Genomic DNA, 21264 nt, shown 5'->3' on the forward strand with positions numbered 1-21264 from the left:
AATGGTTTTCGGTTGCTCGCGAACGAGCCACGATAAGGCCTCGAATTGAATATTCAACGACGTTTGAAACTTTAGGATCACTTGTATTCGCAGTTAATGAAGGGAAATTAAATAAGTGATAATGCAATTTATTGTTGTAGATCGAATGATAGGGAGCTTGTTAAATTTCCAACTACCGTAGTTTCAGCTCCGTGTATAGAATACAAGTGTAACATTAATTTCTTTACTGGTTAATTATTACTTTTTAATGGAAACATAGTTTTTCTCTTATTAAATCGAAAGTTGAATAACTTGTTTATATATCTTGTTTTTGTAAAAATTGGTGCGTACATTCACTTGTAACAAATTTTAGACATTGCAGAGTTACGAACGACTTGATTTGATATTCGAATGTATTTTTTTTACATCTCCTTTTTGTAGTACGCCCATAAGTAATATAACTAATGGTGAAACAGTAATTGTTAGTTATTTTTCCATATGTATACTTTGAAAGTGCTTGAACCTTATTCTGTATTTGAAACACAAATAGAATTATGGTAATTAAAACACGATACAAACTTTTTACTCTTCCATTAGAATACTTAAATTGTGCTAAAAGGAAACAATAAATTAAGATTAAAAGGAAAAATTAAATAGGGCCGTGTGTAGAAGATTAATTTGTTTATTGTAATTGAATAATGATTATGTACAATCCTTAGAACGAACTTCTATTGTTTCAGTTGAAACCACAGTAAGGACGAATGTTTAGAGCTTCTAATGTCTATTGGACAACCCACAAGGTTCCATATTCGTATATCGAAGGTGCAATCGGTTTACGGTGTCAGTGTGACGACTGTTTGAAATCTGCTTTACTTGATCCTTGATCGCGTAAATCAGCCTGTAAATTCTTGGTGTGCCCGTGTCGCATTTGACGGAACGAGAATCGACAATCTTTCTTTGTTCTCTATTTTATAGCTTCCAATCTTCGGGAAACTGCGAACGCAGCAGAGCTTCTGAGGCCGAGAAGGGAAGGTATTGAGGTGGTTATAGGCTTCTGGAAAATATTTTTTTCGTTGCACGGTAGACTAGATCGAAATTTGAAGAAATCAAATTATTAATAATCATGTTAAATACTTCCCCCGTCTACTCTTTGTACATTAAGTATTTTTGAAATAAATATATTAGGTATTATTACATAATTGTTATTTAACATATCATTTAATTTCTCAATACTACGTAAATTAAATTCTTCTACAATGAATTAAATTTTTTTCTGATATATTAGCGTTACGAAATCGTTAAATATTTTACAAATAAAATTAAAAATTCAAACTATCTATTTTAAAAAGTTTCATTATGAATTTAATTAATTTTTAAAATTTTATCTCAAGCATTTGAATAATTCTATCGATATTTCTTTAAAAATCTTTCGAAATCGCGCTCCAATTGCACCTAACGCTTCAATTACTTTGTCAGCAGTGAATCGTTAGAAATGCTAGTACAATGGAGCGATATGTTGGCAACGATACCTCTAATTTCGGAATTCCTTACGATACACGGTCGAACAGGCGGTGTCCGGGCTGACGTTCCTATCTCCAGCGAAGTTCGTCCCCAGCAAACAACCTCGGCCCGCGAACTTCCAACTATCGAAATTCCAAAATCAAACTCCGGCCACAAATACGGCCGGGAAATGTGAGTGTCGAACAAACGAGCCAGTCGCGATCGGTACACTCACGGGAATCACCTACTCCCGGCGCTCATACAAATAGAAATCATCGAAAACTAAAGTTTAAGTTGAGGAATCAATTCTGCTCTCTTCGAAATTCCGCAGGACCAGTACACTTCGATTGCGCTTCAACGGCGCGAGAAACGTGTGCCAGTTTTTGAATTTACGTTACCGTGCTGACGTTTTGTCATGTTTTCCATTCCGTGCACGAAACTTTTTCAGTTCGCTCTTTTTCCATCTCGGTGCAACTGCACGCAGCAACTTCAGCCTCGGTATCCGATGAAAAATGTTGGTCTTCCGACGCGCGCTTCAATTTCCAGAATAACCAGAATACATAAACACTTTATGCAACATCGAGAGAAGTTCACCGACTCGTCGTTAACTTGAATCCTGAATAGCAGTATTTTCCATTGCGACTTCCTGTGTTTCTTCGTGTACATTAATATTTGATTTGTCATTGCTGCATGCAGGAAACACATTTCTTCGTATTCTTTTCACCAATCAACCGCATTCAACGAGTATACACGCCATCTTAAAATCAAAATGATACTAATTGTTCCAACGGTCGATTATTTACTTTTTTAATTAAACATGTAATTCTTCTTCATTTTGCTTTAGCTTTTTGTTAGACTGTATTATGGATGCACTTGCCTTGCGTTAGACGAATATACACTTCGTTATTTCATTTCATTGCGAGCATTATCTGAAATTTCTCAAATTAAATTCCACAGTTAACAGGTTAATAAAGAAACGTTTTTTCTTGTTTCACTTTAACCATTAACGGACCGAAAGTATTTCAAGTTTACTTACCGCCCAAAAATACCGTAACGTAAATATCAAGCGGAAACAAATTTATAGAAGTGACCTGCACAATACTTAACGTTTTAATTGTAAATATTACAGCAATAACAGTGATTGATATAATAAAATGATTTTTGTCGCTACATACGCGGCATTGGACCCTGTAAATAAAATTGCCATGCCGCTTATATGGCGGCATTGCTTCCTTAAGGGTTAACATTGAAAAATGTACTTGCACTTTTTCTAGAAATTCAAGCGTAATGAAATTTTCACTTCGTCCATTTCTCATTTTTCTTTCGTTCAATTCCATACTTTCAATTCCACCACAATCTATCAGTGTCGCAACACCACAACTTCACCAAGTTCGTCAACATTTCATTCCCAACGTTTAAAACAATAATCCTCTCACAAGAACAATAAACCGAGCAATCCGCTATAAAAAAATTGTCAGCCCAGCAAGCAAGTCTCCCTATTAATTCAGACGATCGCATCACCCCGTCCCTTTTTTTCATTTCACATTGGAGAATGTTATCGCACCACTACCGAAGGTAACGAGGCTAAGATAGAGCTCGCCGCTGCTCGGAAAAAAATATATCCTCGGAATGTACTCGAACGATAGCAATATTAATTCCGGGTGTAGTACAGGGGAGCCACCTATCTCGGCAATAAAATAAGTTTTATCATAATGATCCGGCACCTCGGTTGCAGGGGCACGACACTCGGGGAGATCTCGAACGCAGGGATTTAATAGCGGTGTCACTTTGATGCCAGTGTTAGGCATGGAAATTCACACCGAAATAATATTAACCGTTTGCACACGCATGTCATGCTGGATTAAGTGTATCACACTTAAGAAAATTATAAAAACTAAATTTCATTATAATAATAATAATAAATAAGATAGATATAGAACGTGGAATTCTACCGTTGTAAATTACTTTAATTCATTTCCCTAAAAATAATTACAAATTTACACCCAATAACATTGAAATCGATATAATACTGAAAGAATATCGGTATTGTAGTATTCCGCTTTCTGTAAGGGTACAAAGATATAACCGAAAAAGTATTATACTTACATATTATACATACCCTTATTTGTTTCCTAACTCTAATTCTGCTTTTAACCCCCTGCCTTGCAACAACGTGTGAGACTCGTGATGAAGAACTTAAATAGAATGTAACAAACATAAATATTAGTCAATTACTTCAAATTATAATTAGATATTACTCTTCTGTTATCAATTACTATATTGTAGGGCAAACGTAGACATAGAATATGCATAGAATTTGTCTCCTTTTTCAATAAATTATTAGTAACGAGATTATTGTATCGATCACACATTACTAATTAGTTAATAACACATAATCGTCAAAAACAACCAACTGATTAACACTAGGTTTAGGAAATGCATCAATTTCACACATATTCAATTTTATAAACACTATTTGGTAAATGTTTACGTCGATTTTAGTTCATGCAATTACGCGAGTATATATATCTTGATTGCCTACGTTTGAGCCCTCAATTTCCAAGGACAAAATGGATGAATATCAGTTTTTCTGGAAACAGTAGAATAAACTGTATAATAAGTGTCCGTAAACCTAGTGTTAAGGGAGAAGAGAAGATAAAGAAAGAGAAAGAGAGAGTGAGAGAGAGTGAGAAAGGGGGTGGGGAAGAAAGAGAATGGGGGCTCGTGTGTAATAAAACTGAAACTCGGCAAGGTAACTTAGATGAAGACGAAGGGACAGTTTGCCAGACTGTCCCTGGATCTGCGTGCCCGGTTACCATGGCGGCCCGTCTCTTCCGCGGCAGGTCGTCGGCCAGACGGATTACGACTGCGGAAACTCGTCGACGAATTCCGTAGTCCTCGTAGTTACATCTAACCAGGCAAACCCTTGAGGAAATTATTACGAGCGAGAGACGGTAACGCTTCCACGATCACGGTCTAGTTTCACACCCGCAAGCTTTGCATATCGTTATCGCTGATCACTGTGGCCAATTTCAGGGCGAACTTTTGGAATATTTCAGAAACGAACCAAACCGCGTCGCCGCCGCCGCCGCCGCCGCCACCGGGACATCGAGGTGTCGGCGTCGCTGAACTCACGGGAGTTTGCAAAGTCGGGGCAAATAATAACTTGCACGACAGAATTTTCATTTCGTTTTGTGGATTCTGGGGATTTGGTAGGCTGTTTCGTCTGCGGCATTGAATGTGTTTTATGGTTGTCGAATCGGGTCAAAGAGAGAAGTTGGAGTTAATAATCATCGGTACGAGTTTTTGAATGATTCAATTGTATTAGGAAGTTTTGTGAATTAATGTATATTTTCCTTTATTGTGATGTTCTATATTGTTATATGGTGTAAATGTGATTTTTATTGGAAAAATGTTTGATTGGAACTACTTTTAGTAGTAATTAATTTTGAATATTTTGAAAAAGTTTAATTTGGGGTATATGAATGAAGGTTTCGATCATGATGAATGTGATAAATAGATTTCGATGTACATTTTATATAGTACCTTTATATCTTATTGACATTCTCCTTCTTCTTCTTCTTCTTGCAGAAGTGACGCACGCAAATTTATTTCTTTTGTAAATAGTTTGCTATTATATTTATATTTTTAATTATTCATTCACATTTTAAATGCTGCTTAATTCAATATATACATTCTTCATCTATATCAACTAATAATTTTCAAATTTTGTATAACGAAATGTTGGGGTCATGTTTTATGGTGCTAGTTTGTTATCACAACCCCTTGAGGCTCTTCAGTCATTATTTATCTTCCACCTAAATTACAGTGCAAATTGTACATTAACTGCTTATTTTCCTATAGCTTGTACAACCACTCATTCATTGGCACAATCCATATACAGAGGAGAAAGGTCTTTATTAATATTAATTATGGGTTTTACAAATATCTTTACATATCTACTTGTTTTTCACGTTGTTTTGTCATAAAATCCGAAAAATAATGGAAGATAAGATATAGTTCGTGTTTGTTGGTAACACATAAATTTAATTATTAAAACAACCATATAAAGTTATTCATAATGATAAATAATTATATAACAACCTTTTCTTTAATTTCGTTAAGAACAAAATTCCTAATTTAAACATTTTATTCTATTTTTAAAAAATATAGAGTTCTATTCAAATTGCATTGTTTATAATATTATTATTTTAAACTTGATACTGAAAAATTTATTGTAGTCAGAAAGGTTATGTTACTTTCATGGTTAATGGAGATTGACGGAGAGAAAAATTAGGAAGAAAAATGAAATTCCAAAATAATAGTATTCAATTATATATTACATTTCCTAAACAAAAATATATGTATATGTATATGTGTAAAAGAATTAAGGAGCCAGTCCCTGCAGATAGCATTTAGAACATCGGAGACTGCGAGCAGTCGTGGCCGAGTGGTTAAGGCGTTTGACTAGAAATCAGATTCCCTCTGGGAGCGTAGGTTCGAGTCCTACCGACTGCGAAATGTAAAACATTTTTTATAGCAAGAAATTTCCATCCGCCACCTTTTTAAATAATCTCTTTGACAGATTTTTGTTTAAATTGACTTTTCGATTAATTCATGTGAAGTTACAAAATTGAAATTTAACACGACCTTCGGAAAGTAATTAAAAAATATTTTATAAAATTGAGTATTTAACATGACTGTGGTTTTGAACTTGTAATAAATAATAACGTAAGAATATTTACCTCGAAAGAATAGTTAGCTAAAGATAATTATTGCCAATAAATTATAATGTTTAGGTATAAATACGAACAATTTTTCTATAATCATTATTATTTTTAAGTGTTTTATATATGTCTAACACAAAAAAAAACTGAATATTGTATGGAAAAATGCTTCGAAAAAATATCCATCTTGCTTCCGAAATCTTTTTGAACCAGTCAAATAGTGGGCGATATAAATTTTTAACTTTCACGTTAAGCCACAATGCAATCTAAAACTGACCACACGACTCTTTCCCTTACACGACTGTCAGTTAGAACAGTCAGATAATGGACATTGAGTAATCTTCTTGCGGTGCATTCCCATCACTTCAGAACATTTTCGCTGCAATGGATTAAGTTATAATTCCATCTCTTCTACCTCTAAGAATAGTCTTCCGCGCGAATAAATTAAATCTGAGACAGCGAATTAGTAGAACATATATTTTTCACTTTTTGTGTTACTTTAATTCATTCTGAAATTAATTGATATCATTAAAGCATTTATTAGGGTTTTGAGTAACTTATATATCAGAACGTGCATTAATAAATCAACTTTCAATCAATAATTACTGTTAAAGAAGAAATCCCGAACCAATTAGTTTAATCCGCTTGCTAATTCCAATATTAATGTAACATTGTCAATAGTATACGACGTATTTCACGATCATACGACATAATCCCTGCATGTGTTGCATATCTTATACAAATTATGTCATCCCATAAGTAATTTGGAGAATGGAACCAAAAAATTAATTGAGAAATGGGAAAAAAACATACACAACGATGATCAATACGTTGACGATTAAACAAAAAGCGAGTATTAACCAGTTAACTGCGTTCAGCGAGTATACACGTCGTCTTAAAGGTCAAAATGATACTAATTCTTTCAAGATCAATTATTTATTTTTTCAGTTAAACGTGTAATTCTTCTTCGTTTTGCTTCAATTTTTCGTTAGAATATATTATGGGTGTATTCGAGCTTCGTTTGACCAGTATACACTTCAATGTTCGATTTCATTGTGTGCACAATGAAAGACTTTCGAAACTACATTCCACATTAAAAGGTTAATGTCTTACATTAGAATAGAAGTTAACATACAAAAAACACATCGCTTATGGGATAACCCAATATTTAAGTAAATACATTTATAATTACATATTTCTTGCTTCTTTGTTCCATATTCCACGCGTACAGTTCACCCACAATATAGATTGCGGATTGTAAGTGGTTATAATCATAATACTCGGTCCAAACGTGCGTCCATATCGGAAAGGGATATCAGCCAGTGGTTCTTCTGTAAGGATTATCGTTAATCGCCCCTTCGGGTGAAAAAATTGCGAACTTAATGGCTGCTTCAGTAAATCTTGCAGCTTCCGAGTGCTCGGGATTTACACGGGCGGAAATGAAATCTGAAAATGAGCCCGTAACGATTCCAACAAGCAGGCGACTAGCACCGGACCGGAGTGGGGCGGTTTAGACGACGTCGACGTCGGGAGTGGTTATTAAATAGCGTGGCTATAAATTGCCGAGCAATTCACTCTCCGACCGTACACCCCTACCACCGAAACTTAGTCAATTTCCAAGGGCGTAAACGTTTACATGCGCCTGCGACAGGTATTTATGCGCGTGCGTGCGAGCGAATGCCGCGGATATATCGAGTTGTCCTTTAATCCTCGGTATGCGAATACATTCGACGCGGCGTTTTCTGTTTTCTTTTTCGTTTTTAACGTCAATATGCGTTTATTTTGTGTGTAACACTAGGGTAACTCAGGGGAGAAATAGACCACTTTTTTAATACTAAACCTACCGGGCAGGTCAAATTGAGCCATTTCAGAATTTTTATTTTGCAAGTAATTAAATTATCAAGCCGTTTTTGTGAAAGATTTTTAATTAAATTTGTGTGTTTGTACAGATACAGGACTAGGAAATCTATGTTTGACGGAAACAATTTATAATTTTTGGTATGAAGTTCGTGAATAATGATTTTAAATATAATGCATTTAATTGAAAGAAAGCATATTGGAATATTATTAATATTAAGATCGATAGACAATGTTATGAAACATTCTTATGACGATTATAATAATTTACTAACGTTAACGACAACTGAAATAACTATAAAATAACATGTTATAACACAGTGTAATCTACAGCAATTATATTATAATCACTTGCAATATTGCAAAGGTGCATAAACATTATGTTAAGATTAAACGTTAACAAGGTCTAGTTAACATCATCTAATAGCAGCAATGCCAAGAAATAAATAGATCACACGTCCCTTGAAGTATAATTGCGTGTCCAATTACAGTATAGCAAACTCTAACTACCGATCCCTTATATAAACATTAGTGCTACATTTCTCTCGACGTTTTATAAACAAACTGACACACACGAGAAGTGAGAACATGTATGTGCTGCATTGGTGCAGGAACACATTAAATCAATATGTTAACATGCAACTGACGAACCTCCTAAAGAAACTGCAATCTCGATGTTCGATGTCTCCCTTCCTTTTTTTCGAGCGGATTTCTAATTACACCGTTTCCTACCGAATCGTCGCATCGTTATTCAACGAGACTACACCGACAGGTTTGTTCAACTTCGGCCTACGTGCGATTCGACCGTATTACGAGCGTGATTACGAAAGTTGTCAACTTGATTAAACGTTCTGCTTCGACAGAAGTTGGCTCAAAGGGGTAATCGTGCGAGGTGTCCGCCCGGAGGTATACCCGAAACTTTCTTAAACTGCGCCGCGCAGGGAGATTGAAAGAGTCATCTTCATGATGGGAATACGACGATATTGTTACATTTACGCCTGACTCCGCGTACAGTGCGACCGTCTGTGGACAAAACCCAAAAATTTGACTATTCGCATAACGAAAATTGAAGATTTCCAATCTTTTGTTAAGTAGTTTCTTCTATACAAAATGATGTGTATTAAAAAAATTAATGAATAATAATCACTGATTAGCACGCTCAAAAATTTGCTTACAGAAATTCCGGGTTTACCACATATTTATATTTTTACCTTGTATTCATCGTTAAATATATTTATACGGATTTTTAACAATGAAAAATATTCTCCGAAGCATGTAGATCTATTTCAGATAATTTTGTGCAAATCAAATTCGTTTTTCTATTTATTATTTGAAGTGCGAAACATAATTTAATAATAATTTCTTCGTCGTAATGTTAACCCTTTGTATGCTAGGAGTGTTTCACTGGAAATACTCAACATTTTCTAATGAGGTGCAGATGACATTTTCTGAAATTAACTTGCGAAATCGTGCATAAATTCGGGAACAAAACTATTTTATTCCAATATTTCACATATTGATATATTATACAAAATTTAATATTAAATATCAAACTTTACCATTTTGCTGTGTCAAATCAATTGGGTTAGGACCAAGAGTTAAGCAAAGAAATTAAGCTTGAATTATTAGGTTGGTGTATACGAAATGTCGGTTTTTCTTTACATGTGAACGTTTGTCTCCCTGTTTTCGTTATGCTTTTGTTTCTTCGTTTCAACAAAGAAAATTTTCTCAAAAGTGTTCCCTTTAGTTATTTGTTTTCAATTTTATATCGATATGAATTCAACCGATATTCGTGTAATTTTTTTATATGAGTATAAACTTGGTAATAATACTGTAAAAGCTACACGCAATATAAACCGGGCGTTTGGGGAGAATACCGTTAAAAATCGAAAAGTGCAGCGTTAGTTTGAAAATTTTCGGTCTGGTGATTTTTCCCTACAAAATGAACCGCGTGGAGGACCCAAAACGTCTGTGAAATTGATGCTCTGAAAGCATTGGTGGAAACGAATCCAACTGTATCTACAAGGGAACTTGCTACCAGAATGAAAGTTGGCCCTACAACAATATTGCAACACTCTTCTGAAATTGGCAAGGTGAAAAAAATAGTAAGTGCGTACCGTACGAAGTAACCGAGCGAAATAAGCTGAATCGGTTTGACGTATGCTCATCATTATTAACTAACGATTTCATCTAGTGCCATTTTTCGATTGGATTATTACTTGTGATGAAAAATGGGTTCTTTACGACAATAAGGAAAGGTGTGATCGGTAGCTTGATAGGGATGAGGCTTGTGCTCATACTTCAAAGCTATCACTTCATCCATGGAAAATTTTAATAACAGTTTGGTGGAATATGACTTGAGTAATTCACTACTCATTCCTTCGAACTGGGGAGACAATTACAGCCGAAAAGTACTGCCAGTACATTAATGGAATGCATGAAAAATTGAAAATTATACGCCCATCACTTGTTAATCAGCATGCCCCAATACTTCTCCACGACAACGCTCGTCTGCATACGTCATACAAAACAATTGCGAAATTAAATGAATTAAAATGGAGCATATTTTAATTAAATAAACAGCTTTTGAAAAAAGATATGCAGTTTTATATAAAATATAAATCCGACATTTCATACGCACCAACCTAATATAACAAATTAATATGAGGAAATGACCGGACAAGAATTGGATCGCTGATTCATTGCTGATTTTCTCAAAAATGACATCAATGATGACCATAATTTTCCGATCAGAGACTGTAATTGCGGAACGAATAACTTCGGATAGAAATCAGCGGAATTCTTATTTTTTATTGAAAACGAAAGGACAACGAAGGGGTTTGCCAGATTGTATTTAATTTATAGTTAACACTAGAACTACCTAACAATTTATATTTAACACCAGAACTACCTAACATTTAATATTACTCATACGAAATCCTTACAAAAATTATAACAATAGATTTTTTCGATTTCTTCGAGTATCCATTATAGTATTCAATTGAAACTGTTTTTTTTTTAAATTATTTCGGGTATTTTATAGTTTGAAGATATCAATAATTGCGAAATATTTTAATAACATTTTATAGATTTTATGTAGAATACATCATTGAAATTTTCACAAAGAATTAATTGCGGAATTGGATTTTGGAACACTTTTAATATGGGGCATTGTTTCTTGCTCGCTTTACCTGAGTCTATAGACTGGAATTAATTATAAGGATACGTATTAGGTAGAACAGAAAATGGAGTTGTCGAACGCTCCTTTGTCTTCTTTCACTATTGTTGAAACGTAACTCAGAAGCGTGTCTTGGAAGTGCTTGACTCTTGAGACGGTCACCCATTAGAAAAGGGAACAATAGATCCACTTCGAAGTCATCCCTAACCATCTCCGGAGACACTTCCCGTACACAAATTTTTCTACTTTTACCATTAGCTTCGACACTGCGCATCGCATTGTATTCAATTAAATAATAATTTTAAAAAATTTTGAATTGGTATTAAAACTATTCAGAAGAAAATTTCATCTAAAAATTGACTGTAGAATTAGTTTCTAATGAATTCTTATAAATTTTTCTCTGAAATGAACAGTCATATATTCATTCTAAGTCTCTATTTCTCCTTTCAAGCACAACAGAATCTAAAGAGCCATTTATTTCCTGATCTTAACTAAATGAATTACACTTAATTCTTTATTACAAATACTAACGTTTATTTTCAAACCGAAACTGTGTTACTGTTGTGAAGAAAAAATAGGTTATCAAATCATTAGAAGTACTTTATTTATAATTGCACTTCTCCCAATTTAAACATTTATATACAAATCTATTTCCTAAAACTGTTCACCTATAACTTTCAACGTAAGGAACACATAATTATTCAAAAACTTATATGTACATATGTTTCCAAGGTAATGTTTACAACGAACAATTAAATGGTCTTCTATTCCTATGTGTCGATTATCGTCAAACATCCTTTATCATCTATATTACCCTATCACAATATTCAAAAATAAAACCGCATGCACACCGATTAATTCGGTAGCCCTATAACGAAGAAATTTGTGGGTCACCGTACACAGATCCGCTCGCCGCAAACGAAATTTCGCGAATAGCCGGACCAGAACAAAAGCTAAATTTATTGCCGCTCCATAACTAAGAACAAGAGGAATAAAATCTCGGGGCTCGTATTCATCCCAATATCGAGTTCCGATAACCTTCGTGCTCGCGTTTATACCACTGATCCGGTCGAGAATCGGAACGAGGTTACGACTAATTTAACGAGACGAGTGACTGAGACGTAAAGGGGGTCGAGCCAGGGATAGTAGAGCCACGTTGCGTCAATTAAATAACCGTTTCGGTTAGAATAGGGTACAAGTGCTGGAACATTTTATGATATCTATCGCTTAATAACGCAGCAGAGTCTTTATTAATGCCGGAACCGTTGGCCGCGAGCCTTGTAATGGCTTAACACTGAGATCGAATCGACTTCCACTCTTAACTACTCCGTCTAAAACAGTCGCCGCTTGATCACTTTCTAATTTCTCTACGTTAGGATTATCTCCGGAGATTTGGCGAGTAGGACTGCTCGTGTGCCATTTTCGAATCGTATGTCCCTATCAATGGTGAGTTCTTTTGTTAACCTCTTGCTGGAAATGAATTCAGAGATTTGGCAAAGTCTCGCGAAAATGATTTTGTTTTTACTCATTTTACACAGATATGTACACTAATTTTGTTTATTAATGATTTCGTATACACTGACGCATTTCGAGACACTGTAGTGTGTGTAATGCAACGAGACGTATGTAAGATGTCATTAGCAATTTTTTAACAAACACAGCTTGACGTGTTTAGTAAGTATTTCTAGCGCAAGAGGTTAACCCTTAACCTCACTTTTAAACTACTTTCTTTCAAACTTGTAATTACCTGGTTAAAGTCTTAGAAATTATGTTTGATATAAATAAAATTTTGATGGATTATAACAAATATTTCACATTTCTTCTTTTTAAGGAAATGAGTTTGAGATGTGCTGAAATTCACTACCACTTGCCACTTTGACCTCCTTTTTAAATTGTGTCAAAATGTCCTTATAAAGAATAAATGCAAATCCTTTTCTTGGAAAGAAGGAAATCGTGTCAGACTAATACAAACAATGAATGAGATTTAATGAAGCTGGTTTTACTTTGTTTCATGTATTTGGAGATTGGCAATAGAGTTTTTTTCGTTACATGTATTTAATATTGTGTGTAAATACAGTAACAATTTTATAGGTTTCTTTAATAGAGTAACTAACACATGTTAACTGTTGAAAGAACTAATGAGTACGTATTTACATTCTTTATTCATTTCGCGAATGTGTACATCAATTCTAAATTTAAAGTAAAATGAAACAGAAGCATACAGAAATCCAAAAGTTCTCGTATCTTTTTTTCAACATTGTAAACAAAATTCCAATTATTCGTGAAAATTTTGAAGAAATTGATAAAAAAATTTTGATACATAATTTCGTTGCATCTTCTAACTATGTCTCATCTATTATGACCGTAATTCTCCTGAATCCATTTCGGTAGGTCCACGTCGTGACAGTAACTCTCAAAATGGCCTGTACACAAGTAGCCGGCGGTTGCCCGACAATTCTGGGCCATCGATCTTTACGGCGGTAACGACATTTTATGTGCACTGGCCTCTCGATTGGGTATTAACTTTTTTATCACCGAGCTGTCTGAGTACGGTCGAGGTTGCATATGATAATACATGGCTGATGAAATTTATCGACGACGCCGGCGTCGCCGACGAGCGACCCCCTTAAGTATATAGGTAATGGGGTCAAGCCGGGAATGCAGAAAAATCGAATGCTTTCGGACGGCTTCAAGATTGAAAATACTGTCCGAATGAGTGGGAAGATGTCGATACGTACGTTCAGCATTGTGAAGCTTCTTATTAGGTTTCGGGCTTAAGGAATTCCGAAGAATTTTCAGGACGTCCTTCTGGACAAATGGGCTCGGCTTAAGCCATTGTTGATCGTTTTTAATATACCAGATTTGGGCAGTCTAGCATCATTATGTTATTAAATAACTCTATATATAAGCTCCATTGACTCCATTCAGCTTCGTAACTGATTAACTAGAATGGAGATTATATGAAAATGTGTTCCCCCTTTTAATTTGGAATTCTGAAAAATTTAATTTCTAATTTCATACTTAGGGACTTGTATTTTTCAGATTTCCCTTTTTCTTTCGAAAAGTATATTGAGATGTTTTCTATAAGTTAAAAAACTGGCTCTATTAAGATTATAAGTTTTATCACGATACGCATGTAAATAAATTAATATTTATTTTATACTTTTATGATTTTCGAAATAAGAAGTATATGCTACTGCTATTTAAAATATCTCAAATTACAGACATACTTATTAACGATTTAGAAAGAAATTATAACTTTAACAAATAATAGAGTTCTTTGTGTTATGAATTGAATTGGTGCACGTTTGCATTAAGTGAATCATTTCAATAATATTTGTGCACCTCTGATCATTGAATAATATATTTATACAAGTATGTTTCAACTTGTTATCTCATTTTGACTGAGTTGATCGATTATTAATTGAAAATTAAACTGAAGTCTTTACAAAAATTTCCATTGTTATACCTCGTATTAGTCTACTCTAAATTTGTAAAGCATCAACAAAATTGCATGTGAACTTTACGTGACGTAATAACAATAAAGAACGTTCATTAACCTATTTTTTGGGGGCAGGGAGAGAATTGTACTTTACGATACAGTAGATGTCTAAACACAAAATTAGCTTTAGTAAAATCTCATTAATTTGTCACGGAGCGAAATTAACCGTCACTAGCATTCTGCAATATCATTTCATGTCTTGCTAGATTAAAGCACCGCAAGAAATATCCCAGGATGCCCCTTGAGACGTTTTTATGCTCCATAATATTTGAATATCACATTCTCAGATTTTTACCGGCTTCTATAAAAGCGCCAATACATTTACCCTTTACAAGAGAGTACAGTCGTAAACACAGCTACGTTAAAAATGTACGATCGCGTGTTGACAAGCACACGCTGTAAATTTTAATTTAATTCCTGCTACGATCCTCATGCTAATACATGAACGTGAAGGTGCGTTTCGATCGCCGTTCCCATTATCGAAGCTGTGTGCGTAAAATTAATTTATGAGCTGAATACTTCATAGAACGAATCCATTTTAATCCTTTTGATTCACGAATTCATTCGGTGTTGCTACTATCGTAGATTGTTGCAAATGTGCTAGAATGAAAAGGAATTCTGTGCAATATATTCCGTGCAATAACAATGTATTCACATCTTGTTGATTTATTTTATTTTGAGTAGAAAAGTGGCGAATAAAGTTAAGCAATTAATTAACTTAAACTTTTGTACGCTCAAGCGTGAAAGTTCAGCGTCATTGTAATTTCAAAATTACAAGGTACATTCATTTTAATACAATTCTTAAAACTATTAAATACATTATTAATTTGTATTTATAGATTAGTATTTGTTAATTTTATACTACATACATTTTTTTATAAATAAAAAAAGATTCGGCCTATAGGGGGTTAACATTGACAATAATAAAAAATCTTCCAATAAATCTGAAAAAAATTCAAAATATCCATGTTTATTGTCAGTGTTTATTGCCCATATTTTGCGGCAGAGAATAATAAAGATGAAAAAATTGTGGAAGTCAATTTTCCACCCTCATCGAATGAACACCGTTGAATTTAAATTTGTTATTTGTTATCTGCATGTTTATGACTGCGATACATAAATCCATTTCATATGAAGAAGTTTAATATTTTCCGATATTAAAAGACCTTATTATCCGAAGAAGATAAAATGGTTGTGACCAATACCCATTGGCAATTGAATTGTTGAAATATACATTCTAATGAATACACTTCTTTTTCCATAAACATGAAATTCATTATATTATTATAAATTTATCTATACTCAAGTTATGTCACCAATTCAAAAACATAAACTTAATCTAAATATGAATATACAAAGGCGATAGTAAAACAAAGAAGTCGTATACTCGAAAATACAATAATCTAAAGAAAACGATCTGAAACTTGGAACTCACCATCAACAACATTATTATCTCACTGTTATCACAATGGTCAATCAAGTATCTTTTATAAAATAAAAGTTACAATGGATGGGACGTAATTCATTCATTAACAACCCTTACAGTTTATTATAGTGAATTCTAATAAAAAATAATTAACCTAATCAGCTAATTATACCGAATTAATCCCTTTACCTATAATATCGTGTCAGACTCGTTACAAAAATTTTAAATTGCATTTGATAAATCTAAGTGTTACTTATTTTATTTCAACATAAATGAAATATTACTTTTTTATTATGAATAAATTTTTAACATTTTGAGTAAATGTAGACATGGAGTAAGTATAAAAATTGTTCTTTCCCTAATAAATTATTAACGATAAAGTAGTTATATCAATCCGAATTGAGAAATAAAATATAAAGCAAGTTGTTAACCTGTTAATTGTGGAATTTAGAATATAAAAGAAGATTAACTATTTATAAGAATCCAATGAAATAAATCGTACGTTTTCAGTTTATGTTTCATTCAATTTTTATTTCATTTTAGTGTTCCATTTAATTTTCATTCACATACAATTTTTATGTTTCATTCAATTCTCATTCAATTTTCTACGATATCCAAGACCAATAATGTAGAGTAAAATTCATTTATTTGTAGCCTCGTTATCGAAACGGACGAGTTTGAACATGTTCTATTGGTTCTTAGCCAAATGCAGGCATACTCATTTCCAAACTGGATTTTTTCGAAAATGAGATTTCGAATATAGAAACATTGTTGCACGTTTCGTCTTCGTCACATTTCTTCACGTGGAATAATTGTTTGAACAACTTTCTACTAATTATACCAAAGCGAAACGAAGAAGAATTATATGTTTATCTGAAAAAATCATGAATTCATCGTTGAAAGAATTACTACCATTTCAAGCTTTAAGATGACGTGTATACTCATTAAACGTAGTTAACTGGTTAAACCAAAGAATAAGAAGTTGTCTACTGATTGTTTGTCTACGAAAGTTGTCTACGAAAAATTGTTTATTGATTTCTCATCCGGGGTCTGTACAGTGGCGGCGGTAACTAAAGCACAACAATTTCGTAATGCTGCTTAGCTTCTGCATTTATATTTTACACTTAAATTGGCAAGCTGCGCGTGCAGCACGGCCGGCTCCGCAATTTTAAAGCCTCGTTAACCTGCATATTTCATCGTGCGCTCGCCCGACGGGCGTGTTTGATTTTTAAAGTATAGGGGGTTATCGATCGTCTGTGGGGCCGGGTCGCGTGTCGTTCGTTGGGAAATTATCGGTCGATTAACTCCGGGGAGAAAAGAATTCGGACTCGATACCGATCCAGCAGGGACGCCGCCGGCGAACGCTCGATCTTCGAATACGAGTCTGATCAGAAAACCCAGGGACACATTAACCCTCTAGTTCCCATGTCCGCCTTGGGACGAATCGTGTGTAAAATCTATTTAACCCTCTACAAGCCGAATTTTGTTCGTGACGATAACTAAATTTATGCAGTATGGAACTAATAAATATCAACCTATGAATACAAATTAACAATGTATTGAATAATTTTAATCATTTCATTAACACTAAAACTATCGAGCAGTGAAACCGACTTTTTGAAATTTTCCTACAGAAACTCTAAGAGTGTATCTATTGAGGTTTCGATTAATTTACAACTATTATATTTGCGTATCGTTGAACCAATGTCTTTGGTAATTTCTCAGAGAATCATGTTATCTTTTTAATAATTGCAAAAAGAAGAAATCAAGAATGGATCGTTTTGACTTGTTTGGTAGTTCTGGTGTTAAAACGAATATATTTTGTAACTTCGAAGTTACAATAATGTTGAACGTTTACGCTTGTATGTATAAAAGTTTAAGTTGATTAATTATTTCATTTTCTTTGTCATTTTGCGGTAAAAGATTAAATAAATCAATTTAACCCAGTATATTGATGTGAGATTTTGAAGAAATTTCACATGGGCCTATAGAGGGTTAAATTGTCACGGAGGAAATACTGGTGAGTTCGTTTTAACAGGTTGATTGTCAGTGATATTTTTAGTTGTTAGCTAGAGTGTCGACATTTTTTTTTTAATATTTTTGGTTCAAAATAATATAGCAGTGGGGTACTTAATACCTTTATTTAATTTTGAGAATAATTCATTATTTTGTTAATACTAAAACAAGTACACTTCAATGGGAATGAATGGCAATCAATCTGTTAAAAAAAGGAATACTTTAAAACTCTACAAAAGGAGAGTCTTTATTATAAGTAGACATAATAATACACAATATGTTGGTATGGGTGTATAAAGTGTGAACAGATGAACATGCGAGTGTACGTGTGTGTTTAGTATCAGCAAATATTCGAGACGTTGCAACATTCTAGATTATTGTTTTTCTGAACTATTGATTTTTGCTGCTAATAATTAAAAACTCTAATTATAGAGTTTTCAGCAGATCAAGAACATACTATATCCATTTTATTTACACATCTTTGTGACACTTCTGACAAAATCGGAGCATTACATATATATGTGATGCTGGTAGCTAAAGGATTAATTTCCTTAACTCACAGAGCTACGTCGGATTTTGTACAAAGACTCGGTTCTGTTTGAGCTATATGTTACAAAGAAGCTCGACTAATAGTCTACACTCCTAATTGAGCTGTAGAGCAACACTTAAAGTCAAGAGAGGTTTAGGTCTACTTTGAATTGTGTTGAGACTAACCCATATTATTTATTAATTTAATTGGTTAATTTTCTATGTTCTTTGGTTAACTCTTTGACTACCACAGTGGTAATGGCCAGAGATTCCACATTGCTTGAGAACGATTACAATAAGAAAATTGATGTCGAATAAAAACATTCAGTAATACGAGTAGCTAGATAATAGTGTAATATGAGTCCTGTCATACCAAATCATTAATTATTTCTAATACAATTTGCCTTTGTTATGAAAAGATATGAATTGCTACATAAAACGAATTTTCGTGTCATTCAATTTGTTAATTTATTCTTTCAATAATATAGTGCAGGATAATGTGTGAATCGGCAATAATATATGGGAATATATAGAAAATTCTAATAAACAACTACGTTTAATAGTAATAAAACAAGTAATGTTCAAATGTAGGGAACTATATAACAGCCGCTGTTTCGGACATTCGTACTCGAAGATCATTCTTTCCCCCACAATCATTCTTCTCACTTGCACTCCCCACAAACTCTCAAACACACCCCTTCAAAGCCGAATTGGAAATCTTGGGTCTGCGACGTTATGCAGGCCTCTTTACTTCAACCGTTAGGCTTTCATCTTTTATCATCCTTCGCTCACAGTCGCATTCACACTTCTTAATACGACGTTTACGGAAATACAATAAATATCCGTAAACCGAGTATTGAAAATATCCTAAGCTATGCTGCAAATCTCAAATACTACAACAATAATTCCCGAATTTCAAATCGAACTTCGATCATTCAGTGAACCACTAAGTTCGTAAAATCCGACAGGTGAGACATTGGTGTCTGAAAGTTGTAAATCATAATAAAATATGATTCTCCGCTGCTTATTCTACGAACCCAACAAGTTTCGTTGACCATATTCTTTATCTAGCCGAGTTAGTATAGTGGATTATGTCCACAAACTTTTCGATCATACCTTGTACGTAGATTCCCAACGAATACGCCGGATGAGCTTTGTCGGACGTGCGTCGCACGCGTTCAACTTTCAGCCCACTCCAATTGCACGTTGCCGCGGCTGAAGCACTATTAAGCACGAGTGAAATGACCATGACTCGTTAAAATGATTTGTTGGACATAGCCGGGACACGGGTCCTTTTAAACTTCACGGCAAAAGAAAAAAACAGTGAACGAATTGTTAACGAATGTTCAGTCGTTACGGTTTTGCGTCCAGGTGAACGCGTTCAAACATACACTATTTAAATTAAGTATGGACCAATTTAGGGCTACCTTCGCTAATAATAGCGTACGAAAGAATTTAAATCCTACTATGGTACTTTATTTGTACATGTATCTGAAACGTTGTTGAAATTGTAAGCATATGTACAGTAGCGCTTTTCTCGTTTTTTTTTGTTAAGTTCAAAAGTACATTTGAAGGAATGTGATCTGGCTAAATCGAAAAAAAACTGAACAAGCATAATGCCAACAGTATTAAAAGTTTTTGAACAAACAACCCGGTACTTGCGTAACCACTTCTGTTTTTCGTTTAAAAAGTTTCTCCGTTATTGTGAAAATGTTATAGGACTGCCACGAGCCTCCATTTTTTAGATATTGTTACGTAACACTACGTTTTCCTCGTGGTGCCTTATATGGAGGAGTTGGATTTAGAAGCCTCGAATGTTCGTGAACGTTTTGATTGACTTCGCAATGGTTAATCCATCAAACTACTATTGCATATGATTGAATATAATGCTATTATTCAGTAGTACTATTATTACTACGATTATCAGATAGGTATTATTACAGAACGTATATGTTCCGTTAATCTGTGCATTATAAAGTAATAATAGCATAAAGAGTTGATACTACCTAAATGTAATATCTTTCATGGTTTACAACTAATAAAACAAGAAATAGCATTTTCAAAATTTCAATATATCAGCATGTGAATAAATAAATAATCGAACAAACGTTAGTAAAGATAAGTGCACTAAATATACCGAATCAAAATGAATAACTATGAATTGCCCTAAATTTTATCTCAAACGAAACAAATTAAATTCTTGAATTCTACTTTTCATAGAACAGTCTATATCAATAGAAATCCATTAATCTAACCCTTTGCATTGGCGAATATTTTCTGATGTAATATTAATGCTATTTTTTGCAACTAACATAAAGATATATTTTACATAGATTAAGGAACAGAACTGTTTTATTTCGATGTACCATGTATTGATATGTTATACAAAATTTTAAATTTTGTACTTTTATTTGACATTTGTAACAAGGAGTTAAAACTCACACGAAACTAACGGCAAATTTGTATCAATACAATTTATATTCTATTCTTGACACAACACTTAATACAACTTTCACTGCAATCTTATTCAAATGAAACTATTACCGACAAT

General features: G+C 33.8%; 1 protein-coding gene and 1 non-coding gene across 9 annotated transcripts in view; both read left to right on the forward strand.

Moving 5' to 3' along the window:
- The window catches only part of Nrx-1 (neurexin 1), a 529026-nt gene that overhangs the window by 163050 nt on the left and 344712 nt on the right, over positions 1-21264 (forward strand). The gene's annotated exons all lie outside the window — the stretch shown is intronic.
- Positions 5916-5997, forward strand: TRNAS-AGA (transfer RNA serine (anticodon AGA)). The gene has a single exon. It is a non-coding gene; the product is annotated as a tRNA-Ser (tRNA).

This window comes from Nomia melanderi, chromosome 8, assembly GCF_051020985.1.
Source record: "Nomia melanderi isolate GNS246 chromosome 8, iyNomMela1, whole genome shotgun sequence".
NCBI lineage: Eukaryota > Metazoa > Arthropoda > Insecta > Hymenoptera > Halictidae > Nomia > Nomia melanderi.